This window comes from Centroberyx affinis, unplaced genomic scaffold (assembly GCF_046629955.1).
Source record: "Centroberyx affinis isolate AG114_WGS23_722 - 3 ecotype Tasmania unplaced genomic scaffold, CSIRO-AGI_Caff_v1 ptg004675l_1, whole genome shotgun sequence".
Classification (NCBI taxonomy): domain Eukaryota; kingdom Metazoa; phylum Chordata; class Actinopteri; order Beryciformes; family Berycidae; genus Centroberyx; species Centroberyx affinis.
In genome coordinates, this window is record NW_027282259.1 from 29,835 (window position 1) to 42,460 (window position 12,626).

Consider the following 12,626-nt stretch of genomic DNA (forward strand, 5'->3'; position numbering starts at 1 on the left):
TTTAAGATACTGTATAATAAAAAAGAAAAACATTTTTTTTTTCTAAAATTCAAACGACTTCTCTCCCTCTTTAGGTGGAACTAGATGATTCCACCCAGTCAGCTGTAGTGGATGGAGCCGTGAACTCCACCCCCCTTGATGGAGATTTGAGCGAAGAGCCCGGTCTGGAAGAGGACACAACACTAAGCCCAGAAATGGACTCTGCTGTTGGTTCAGCTGCTCTGGTTCCTCTGAGCCTCCCTACTGAAGCTCCTCTGGTTCCTCTGAGCTTCCCTACTGAAGCTCCTGTGGTTCCTGTGAGCCTCCCAACTGAAGCTCCTCTGGTTCCTCTGTGCCTCCCTACTGAAGCTCCTGTGGATCCTGTGAGCCTCCCTACTGAAGCTCCTCTGGTTCCTCTGAGCTTCCCTACTGAAGCTCCTGTGGTTCCTGTGAGCCTCCCAACTGAAGCTCCTGTGGTTCCTCTGCGCCTCCTTAATGAAGCTCCTCTGGTTCCTCTGAGCCTCGCTACTGAAGCTCCTCTGGTTCCTGTGAGCCTGCCTACTGAATCTCCTGTGGTTCCTCTGAGCCTCGCTACTGAAGCTCCTCTGGTTCCTCTGTGCCTCCCTACTGAAGCTCCTGTGGATCCTGTGAGCCTCCCTACTGAAGCTCCTGTGGTTCCTGTGAGCCTCCCTACTGAAGCTCCTGTGGTTCCTGTGAGCCTCCCTACTGAAGCTCCTGTTGTTCCTGTGAGCCTCCCTACTGAAGCTCCTGTTGTTCCTGTGAGCCTCCCAACTGAAGCTCCTCTGGTTCCTTTGAGCCTCCCAAATGAAGCTCCTGTGGTTCCTCTGAGCCTCCCTACTGAGGCTCCTGTGATTCCTCTGAGCCTCGCTACTGAAGCTCCTCTGGTTCCTCTGATCCTCCGTACTGAAGCTCCTGTGGATCCTGTGAGCCTCCCTACTGAAGCTCCTCTGGTTCCTCTGAGCCTCCCTACTGAAGCTCCTGTGATTCCTGTGAGCCTCCCTACTGAAGCTCCCGTGGTTCCTGTGAGCCTCCCTACTGAAACTCCTGTTGTTCCTGTGAGCCTCCCTAATGAAACTTCTCTGGTTCCTCTGTGCCTCCCTACTGATGCTCCTCTGGTTCCTGTGAGCCTCCCTACTGAAGCTCCTCTGGTTCCTCTGAGCCTCCCTACTGAAGCTACTGTAGTTCCTGTGAGCCTCCCTACTGAAGCTCCTGTGAATCCTCTGAGCTTCACTACTGAAGCTCCTCTGGTTCCTCTGAGCCTCCCTACTGAAGCTCTTGTGGATCTTGTGAGCCTCCCTACTGAAGCTCCTCTGGTTCCTCTGACCCTCGCTACTGAAGCTCCTCTGGTTCCTCTGAGCCTCCCTACTGAAGCTCCTGTGGATCCTGTGAGCCTCCCTACTGAAGCTCCTCTGGTTCCTCTGAGCCTCCCTACTGAAGCTCATGTGGATCCTGTGAGCCTCCCTACTGAAGCTCCTCTGGTTCCTCTGAGCCTCCCTACTGAAGCTCCTCTGGTTCCTCTGAGCCTCCCTACTGAAGCTCCTGTGGTTCCTGTGAGCCTCCCTACTGAAGCCCCTGTGGTTCCTCTGAGCTTCCCAACTGAAGCTCCTCTGGTTCCTCTGAGCCTCCCTACTGAAGCTCCTGTGGCTTCTCTGCGCCTCCCTACTGAAGCTCCTGTGGTTCCTCTGCGCCTCCCTACTGAAGCTCCTGTGGTTCCTGTGAGCCTCCCTACTGAAGCTCCTCTGGTTCCTCTGAGCCTCCCACCTGAAGCTCCTGTGGTTCCTCTGACCCTCGCTACTGAATCTCCTCTGGTTCCTCTGAGCCTCCCTATTGAAGCTCCTGTGGTTCCTCTGAGCCTCGCTACTGAAGCTCCTGTGGTTCCTCTGAGCCTCCGTACTGAAGCTCCTCTGGTTCCTCTGACCATCCCTACTGAAGCTCCTGCCATTACTCCAGTCCAGGAAGGCTTGACCAACAGCCTGGTTGGCACTGAGGAGAAGGAGGAGGTGCAACAATCTTCTGACACCACATCAGGTAGGAGTTCTTCATCAAGTCCGCTCACACTGTAGCTCAAGTCTACTTCCATCAAGATGAACGCAGACATTGATTGCCCTCTTTTATTTTTCAGAGATCAAAAAGACCAAGAAGAAGAAGAACAGAGTCTGGCGCTTCTTCCGTCGGCTGTTCCAAACACAGAGGAAAACAGCCAAGGAAACAGAGAGGGACTGAAATCCCACTGCAAAAAATAAATTCAGTGTTGCATTGCAATCAGTCCATGTCAGTCAATTTTTTTTTCATTTACTGTGAATAGATGCATTATAAAATTCAGAAATTATCATACAGGAATTGCATGATACATACATATACAGTCAACTCCAGAATTATTGTCACCCTTCATGAAAATGAGCAAAATATATTGTATAAAATAAATACAATTATATATTTTTTTATTGATCTCAGAATCCAGAAACTGTATTGCTTTCATCATTTCCTGTTTCACTGGGGTCAAAATATGAGGTTGCACACATGTAAAATCCATTTGTTATCCATCGCTGTGGAAAATCAAAGAGCTTTCAACTCAGAGGAGACAGATAGTAAAATACCACAGTAAATAAGCAAATAAGCACAGTCAGGGCAATAATCAAAAAGTTTTAGAAATCTGGAACAGTTGCAAATTCACCAGGAAGAGGACACATGTGCATATTGTCCCCATGAACAGGGAGGAAGATGGTGAGGGAGGCAAAGAGGAACCCAAGGATCACAGTTTCACAACTGCACAGTTGAGTGGAATGCTGAGGTTATCAAGTGTCAAGCGCCTGAACTTTGCCAAGCATCACTGGAACTACAATTGAAATTGTGTGTTATGGTCAGATGAGACCAAAATGGAACTTTTTGGCCATGCACATCATCGGCATGTTGGTGACAAAAGACGACTGCATACAAGGAAAAGCACCGGATGCCCACGGTGAAATATGGTGAAGGATCTTTGATGCTTTGGGTCTGTTTTACTGCTAGTGGTCCAGATCTTGTTAAGATCGATGGTATAATGAATTCTATTAAGTATCAGGATATTTTAGCCCAAAACCTGGTTGCCTCTGCCAGGAGGTTGAGACTTGGCCGTGGAAGGACCTTTCAACCAGACAACGACCCCCAACATACATCAAAATCATCACAGAAATGGTTGCGGGAACACAAAATCGATGTTTTACAATGGCCATCTTGTCTCCAGAACCCTAGTGAAAATCTGCGGTCTGAATTGAAGAGGGCAGTCCACAAGCACAAACCTAAGAATATCAAGGATCTTGAAATGTTCTGCATGGAGGAGCGGTCCCTCCCAAAGTGTTCTCCAACCTTGTCAGACATTACAGTGAGAGGCTATTGTACTAAACCATAAAACATTTTGTCTTTGAAGAATGTATTGTGTTAAAATAAAAGTGTACAACTCTCCCATATGTTTGAGCCCAAAATATGACTCATTGCATGTGTTGCATGCGACCGACCGACCGACCGACCTACAACCGACCAACCGACCGACCGAAACTTAAATCTGATTGACTCCCGATTTAAGTTGTTATAGTTGTTGTGTTCTAGTGGTTAAAAGTTTTTTTTTCAAGTGGAAAATGCAGAAATCGGACATGTAATGACCCGGAAGCGGTATATTTGTTTAGAAGTAGAAAACGGTTGTCAGTCTGTCTCGTCGCAAAAACTCAAATCATGCTGGAGTTGTCCTTTAACATACTGTATGCTAAAGCATTAGCAAGCACACAAGGTAGATTTATGCACCAGATACACAGAGATGACTTTCATATAGCATAACATACATGGACGTGCTGAAGAAGGACACTGGCTATGCCAGCGCTGATGAACTGCGCTCTGGCATGCTGGACCGGGATGTATGGAGAGGTGTCATCTCAAGAGCCCGAGTTGCCCCAGTGGACTCGACATGATGATGATGACCTAGGTAGCAGGTAAGTCAATGCATGAATTAAATGTTTTGTTTTGATCATGATTTCCATTCATTGGTTTGAGATGCAAGGTAAAACAGACAGGCAGTTGCCTGTCTGTTCAGTTGACTAAATGTCAAACGAAAGCTTAAGCAGGTAGTTTCATCAAGAATAGTCTTGAGAACTTCACAGAGAGGGATGCCATGGTCACATTGAAAAAACCAAGGCTTACTATGAAAATCCCGACTAGAGTTAGCCTAACAAATCAATGTTTAATTAATCGGAAGGCACGTTCTTCCTGTGTGACCCTTTCCCTGTCTGTGATCAAGAGTTTCCCTGCTGTCTTTAAAGTTGCTCTGTGGAATCTACCTCCGTCTAAGTGTCTACTGTTGAGTCCAAGCCTGAGCTCTGACAGTAAGCAGTCTTAAGGGTGCACCAAATTTGTATACAAAATCAAGAATGCAAGTGGTGACTTCCTCTACTGACTTATACCTTTTTAGAAGGTAGGCATATTTTGTTAAATAATCAGAAAGAACCATTACGCAAATGTACTGGTTATTGACCAGGTCCATCCCCACAAGCTCAAATGGCTCTGTGATCTGAAAGAGATATTTAGATGAGCATGTGCTCATGAGCTTGAGTGTGCGGTGACAACCACACTTACATCTGGAGTTTTTTGCGCTAGCTTTGATGATCTTCTTGCAGTCTCCAGCACTATCTGACCCTCACTGTATGGTCTTTTGGCTTCAGAAGACTTGGATTATGCTTCACGAGATGTATGGAGTGTGTGCTGACAACCTCCCTGTGTGTTATATGGACTAACACACTTCACCTGTTTCAACTCGCATGATGGTGAGTAGATAATGACAGAATTTTCATTTTGGGTGAACTACTAAGTCGTAAACCTCTGTGTGATGCACCATGTTTATTGTTTACAGGAGTCTCTGGAGATGTTCTGCCTCTGATGATCTGATTGGACAATAAAACAAAAAAAAAAACTACTCTAAAAAGTACAGTGGTAGTATCACCTGAGAGGTGGGTTTTATACAATTGGAACGGCAAGAACAATATTGAGGAAAAGGACTGAATAATTTTTTCAAAACCCATTTGAGTTAAATTACATTTTATAATTCCACATTTCGTTTTGAAAATTAGTCAACTTTTCTGTGGGATATCCTGTACCGGACTAGTTAATTTTGCTGCATTATAATAAATGTTACGTAAATTTCTAAAAAACATGTTACCTCAAGAAGAGACTCACTTCCTCATCAGGCATGTCAACAGCATTTTACTTGATAAATTGCATTCTCTTGGGTTGGATGATCTTGCTCATGGCTGGTTTTATGCATACTTATCTGACAGAACACAAGCTATTGTTACTGATGGTATCAAAACCTCCCTTGCTATTAGTAAAGGGGTTCCACAAGGGTCTATACTGGGTCCCCTATTATTTACATTTTTATTGTTATTTAATTATTTTTTACTAAACAAATTAATACAGAATGTACAGAGGAGTCCAGTACTCAGGAATATTTTTTATTTTTTTCCACATAATGAATAATGAAAGTGATTCTTAGCACTATAAGTGTATTTATAGACAGGTGGACCTATTATGGATTTATGGAGAACCCTGTGAAGATCATATAAATTAAGCCGAGGGAGGATTAAATTAAATCAAATCAATTTACAAAATCTATTTACACCAAGTTGATACAAAAGACAATGTGCACAACATGTATCAGTAGTGAAAACTGCCACCGAGAAGACACTGTATGTGGTTGATACACATCTAACACTGGAAAAACATATCCAACACCATAATTCTAGAGCTGGTAAAACTGTAGGAGAAATGATTATGAACAACTTTATAAATATGTTATTTAATATATTTTTTAAATACATTTTCTTCTTTCTTTAGAAAAATACACCATTTTATTTCAAATATCATAACTCTCAAACAAGGCGTAACACAATATATCTTTGTCATAGATAATTACATAAATAGATCGGATCAAGTGTGTTATGTCTGTTTAGATCTAATTATATGAAGAATTTCATTTCAAATGCATATATCCTTCAAAATGTTAATAATCTAAAGTCTTAAGGTAGCTAAAAATATTTGATTTGTTTTGTTTTTCATTCCTGCAATCATTTGACAGAATATTTTTCAAATGGAATTTTTTCAAATTATTTTATTTTGAAATGAAACTCTTCATGTTTTACTAGTCTTACTAGAAATGTCTGTCCCTTTGTGGAATAGTCTTGCGTTACCATGAAAATGTAATGACTTTATTTTCCCCCCAGCAGTTGTATTCATGTCTACAAATGACAGGGAAGATGGCTGATCTTAGTGTTTCACAGACAAAACGCTGTTTTACTTTGACCCAACAGCAAAATTCGATACATTGGAAAAATGACAACATGATTCACATGCAAATGACAAATAAAAAACACCAAACCGCAGGGAATGCTGCAAAAAGCTCTCCATAAATTAACAAATATCATGTATAATCAACTAAAAATAAGTGCTACCTAACAGCACATTTTGCTCAAGTAGACCAGTTAACTTTTAATGATAATAATTATAATAATAATAATAATAATAATAATAATAATAATGATGATGATGATGATAATAGTATTACTGATAAAGTCAACACTGACATAAATGCAATTACAATTTGTTGGAAACTAAATACAAAAAGTAGTTAAATTGCCTGTCATCCAATCCCTTATAAGAGTCAAGTCATTGATAAGTGTAATAAGAGTAATATTGGCATCAAGTGGCATTGATACATGTGTTTGAGGATAAAATGGGTCAACAAGCTGATACACAGGCAATATTTGAGGCAATTCTTGTCAATCCTATATCCCTCCATGTTATCTATGTTATCTGTGTTACATACATTTTGTCCCATTCCCTACTGATGTCAATAATGCCCACTTACATTGTTATAGAATGTAGGGCTGCACAATAAATTGGAACAAAAAGAAATCACAATATTGACTACTGCAACTTCCAAATCCCATTCACATTTATTGCTTTGAAACACATGCGCATAAATCATCACCTAAGGCCCAGTGTCCACCAAAGACCTGTGAAAAAAGCACTGGCGCTGTTCTTTCATTATTTCCTATGGAAAAGCTGAGCTTTCAGCACTTACGACCCAAAACAGGTACCTGACCTCTTTTTAACGCTGAGCGCCGTGAACGCTGAACATCTTCTCAAGTTGAAACAATTTAAACTTTTCTGAAGCGCACCGCTCATCAATGTCACTTCAGAGTTCTACCAACCAATGAGGATGAAGCAGGGGCGGGACCAAGAGCCTCCATCCTGCCGTTTTGTAGCTAACGTTAGCTAGGCTAATGGTTATCATAGCAACAACACCCAGAGCACTCCCCTCTCCAGAGCTCACCTGATGCTACCAAAGCGCTCAACCCAAGGGCTTCAAGTGCTGAAGCGGTTGCTTGGTGGACACGGCCCTTTAATGCCTCATTCACAATTGAATCTGTCATATTCTACATATATAATCTCCAACCCAATGTTGCCCCCAGTTGGTTGGAATACAGGATGAGTTACACACGTAATATGGAGGAAAGTTGGCTGTGTCAGATTTTCCCTGCCCTCTAGACTCTAATTCCTCTTTGAGTAGGATGCCAATTTATTTTGTTGATTTGCAAATCATTAAAAATACATTTGGAAGGGAGGTATATTATTTGTTAATCATACACAGATGACCACGTACATAACATGATTGTCACCAAATCGTCAGACATTTTTTCTGAATTTAAAATGGTCAATTTGGAGTAGAATATTGTTTTCTACTGTAAGATATTTTACTGTATTAAAAGAAAAAAGAAAAAATAGCTACGAATCCAGTCAAGAATACAACTTAAGTATACAACAAGTTAACAGAGTCAACGCAAAAGCTGGATTTTTCCAATTGTCTCCCACAGGACTGAATAGATTCCGGCGTACCATAACAGAATATTGAATTGTGAATGAGGCGCAAGGCCTGTTACATAGTTAACACAAGGTGCTCGTATGCTAACGCACATACCAAACTCTCTGCTTACATACAAGGACGTCTACCAGCTCACTTGAGCCTGTCTGAGGTTGTAAATCATTTGTTCACAAGTGGGAGCAAAGTAAGAGAAAGAGAAAGGTACAATGGTACATGTGTTTTGCCAATGTGGAACTTAGATGAAGAGAGGCATTTCTAATATTTTCGGATGTAAGCAATTGACAACCTTCTCCATTGTATCTTCTCTGATTTGCCATGATCCACTCTGAGCAAGTGGGCCACTATGATGGTTGTTAGTGTGTTTACACTGGAAACAACTAGGCCTACTTCTTCGTTGGTAACACTTTACAATAAGGGTCACTAAGTTAAGGGTTAGTTAATGCTTAATAAGCTTAATAAGCATTAACTAACCCTTATTAACATTTAACTAATGTGTAATTTACTAATGGTGTTCATGTTAACTAAGGTATTAATTTATACATTATTTAATAGTTTATAAAGATGACTATTAAATAATGTATAAATTAATACCTTAGTTAACATGAACACCAAGTAAATGATTACCAGACATATTAGTTAACTGTTAACCCTTAACTTAGTGACCCTTATTGTAAAGTGTTACCTCTTCGTTTGCAGGTGTTCATGTAGCAGTCTTTTTATTTAGTGCCTTTACCTGAAACACATGACATTGCAACCTGCGTTCATATCATGTTACAAAATTTGGACTATACATTTTGCTATGCAAAAACATAAGAAACACCCTTTGTGTTGTTGCGCACCTTGCTTGCTTAGACTATGTAACAGGCCAAAGGCTAAATTGTTCATGTGAGAGTATTCATTATCATTTGCAGTGATAACACATGCTTTTTCTACCTCACCACAGTGAGTGAGAATGAGTATCACTTTACAATGATCAATAGGCAAGACACCCAAATTAAATATTATCAGTATACTGTAGAACAAAGAGATTTAGGAAACAGCTTTTTGGAGAAATCTACACATGTATGTAATTAAGTCATGCTGTCATTAAATCTATCCTTTTAATTTATGTACAATTCATATCCTTATTTTTAAATGTTAGAATAATTCCTCCCCTCTGAATGCTCTGATACCATAAAACCTCTGACTGAGGTATTAAACAGAAGCCAGCTCTTTTTGTTCCCACTGAGATCTCACCTGCTATTGCCTGCTTCCCACAAGTAAGTCTGTGTGTATGTGTATGTGTTTGATGAATATAAACGCGTTTTACACCTGAACTCAGACCTGCTGCTGCTGTTTAGTGTCTGATCCAAGCTTCAAGGTCTAGCTTATTTGGGTGGGGTATCTGCAGGTCCTTAAAAAGTATGAAAAAGTCTTGAATTATATACATTTATATAAAATTTCTTAAATACAGTAAAAAGAGTTTTTATTTTTTTCAGCATGTAATGCAGGTATATTTTTTAATTAACATAAGTGGAAATTATGTCCCTTATCAATCAATTTCCTGTTGTCTTTTTTCTTATTCTGCCCATTTATAGTTTCACAACTTCCATTAGCTATGTTCAATTAGAAATATCTTGTTTTGCCAGCTTTGAGTCTGTATTTTGGCTTTTAAATTGGTATTAACTCCAGGTAGCATTAAAAAGGTCTTAAAAAGTCTTGATTATGGCCTTCTGAAACTTGCAGATACCCTGCTTTGACTGATTGACTGAACTGTGAGACTTAACAATGACCTCATTCCGTTCTTGATCAATGTTAAATGATAAGTTTGGCAATTTTGGACCTATATACTGTATAATTTGTCTCTACACCTATACCTGTAGTACTTGGACCCTCAGGGAATATTGACTCCCAAGTCAGCTGTTCCTGGGGCTCCCAAGTTCCCGTTGCCTCTTGCTGCTAACAATGAGTCCAAATGGGGTTTGTCAAAATATCTCCAAAAAAAAAACAGTCCGTGTAAACGATATGGTGACCAACCAACGTACCATCTGCACTAGATCATGCCACCACAGCGCACTTTCACCCCACATCAGTCTGTGCTGCAGCAGAAAAAAATAGTTCTGTAATTTCCTGATTAGTGAAAGTGTGCGTAATGGAGGAATTGTCATGAAATCAGAGCTAATTTGAATGTATGATCTTTGCAATTTTTTTTATTTACGCTATTTAAGCTCGCTGTTTCACCAGCTGACAGCTGACTCTGGAGTCAATATTGTCTGTGGGTCCAAATATTCCATGTATGTAAGAAACAAATTCCATATAGGTCGAAAATTGATGAACGTATCCTTTAAAGATTTTTATGACCTTTAACCCTTTGATCAACTAAAAATAGCAGGCTATGAATGGGTCTGGTGGAAAAGAAGTTAAACATATTTGGGCTGGAATTCCCTAAAATAGTCAGCGCACATTCAAAATGGTAACACCTTTGTTATTTTGTACCATTTTTTTTTTTTTGACAAAAATCTGTAGCAAACATTGGTTTCTTCAAGTCCCTTTACAAGAATGTCTCTGACTAGAAGTATCTATCACTTGTCTCACAGCTCTTCTCTGATCACAAAAATGTGTGTAGCTGTGTGTGTGTGTGTGTGTGTATGAGACAGGCAATTTGAAAGGAAAAAACAAAAACAAAACAAATGAGGAAGTGAAGCTACATGCTAGTATGAGTGTAACATGACTGTACATAGAAAGAACCTGTTGTATTCCAGAGACAACAGCTTGTAACTGGCACATAAGCAATTATCAGTAGTTAGCGGCTGTTCTATTGAGTCCACAGAGGCCATTTTGAATCCATTTGCCCACAAATTATCAAATTCACTAGCCTTTGATTCCTCTCATATTCACTTTCATATTATCCCTTTGTTTGCAACTCTTCATACAAACATCTACACATTCTCCCACATCTATCTTTTCTTCTCCATTCATTCCAACTTTGAACGTGCCTGCAGCTTTTCTCAGACCAAGCGTAGACAGCAAGCTCAACTTGTGCCCTGGCATGTACATCAACACACCTAAAGCCGTATTTATTTTAAAGCTGGCTCGCATAAAATAATTGGCATGCTCTGACCAGTGACCACTAAATCGAACTTACCCTACACTCTTGTGCGGTGCAAATTTCTGTCGACAGCACTCAGTGCGTGGATGGCAAGAGTGGCGATAGAAGTGTTGAAAACCTGACTTGGATACATTTCCTGATCAAGAAATTTTTCAGGGCCAATCTCGGAACAGTTGGGGATTAACCTCCGAAAGAAAGCCCTTAGCGATGCCACTGGTACCCACATTCTCCATTTCAGAATGGACTCCTCATCCCCTTCTTCAACAGCAAGCAGAACACTCGCTAATTTTCTCTTCTCCATTTTTCTTTTCAATGTTACCCCCTTTTGCTACTTCAGGTTATCTAGCTAACGTGAATTAGATAGCTTGCAAAGGGAGCGTATCTATGTTCCCAGGGTCCTAAGTTCCCAAGGTCCTATGTTCCCAGGGTCCTAAGTTCCCAAGGTCCTATGTTCCCAGGGTCCTATGTTCCCCAGTTCAATATTCTGCTAACACACATTAACCCTCCTATTATGTTTGGGTCAAATTTGACCCGTTTCAAGTTAAAATATTTCATAAATATTATCCAGTTTTTTTATTGGAACAAGGCCTCAAAACAGCTATATAAACACAACAAAACCAATGGTTATCATTTTATTTGATTTGGAAGGTCTCTAACCCTAACCCTAGAATTGGGGAACATAGGACCCTGGGAACATAGGACCCTTTGTCATGTTCCCATTATGTGCCATATAAATCTGGGGAACATAGGACCCTGGGAACATAGGACCCTTTGTCATGTTCCCATTATGTGCCATATAAATCTGGGGAACATAGGACCCTGGGAACATAGGAATGACTCCCTTGCAAATTGTTGTCGAACTTGACGTAGCACTCCTTGCTTGCTCTTACTAGCAACGATTACAGCTAAGCTTTGTGTCTGAGCAGAAGAAAAATCTATCTGATCACGGCTTAATCCTTCACCTAATCGTCATTAAAAAATGTGTGTCCTCAAAATGTATCCCATCTAAACCACCTTATGACCCAGACAATATATACCCGTCAACCTGATTCTCCTTAAGTATCAACAGTAGAGCAGGCATCAACCAATGTTCATAGTTCACACACTGCTCACAGACATGCTCGCAGCTTCACTCACACTTTTTTGATGCTAGCACCTTTTAAACACCTACTTCGTCTCACAAACGCTGATATATCCTGGAACAAAAAACAAACTCAAGTCACCTCTTGGTAATCTACACTGATCCCCCCGCTAAAGACACTGCAGAGGTGGCGAGGACGGAGGCGCCGCTCCATGTATTCCCAGTGGGTCTTATTTTCATCTTCCTCCACTTGATCTCTGGAGCCTCTCCCTGAGATCACATGTGTCCTTCTGTGCAGCTACAGCGTCTACATGTAGCTAACCTGAGCTCTGTCCTTGCATAAGTCTAGAGAGGGCAGGCCATGCTACTCCGGGTCGCCGAAAGGGGACCTCAGGCAGCCGAGCACCTCCCCCAGCGAGGAGAGCTTCCTGGTCCGAGCCGCCGGGGGCTTTGCGGATCCCCGGGTCTGGCCCTCGTCACCATGGCCAAGTCAGCTGTCCTGTAGGGAAAGAGCACCGTGAGCAAATTAACAACCATTTGACATGGAGAGGAGA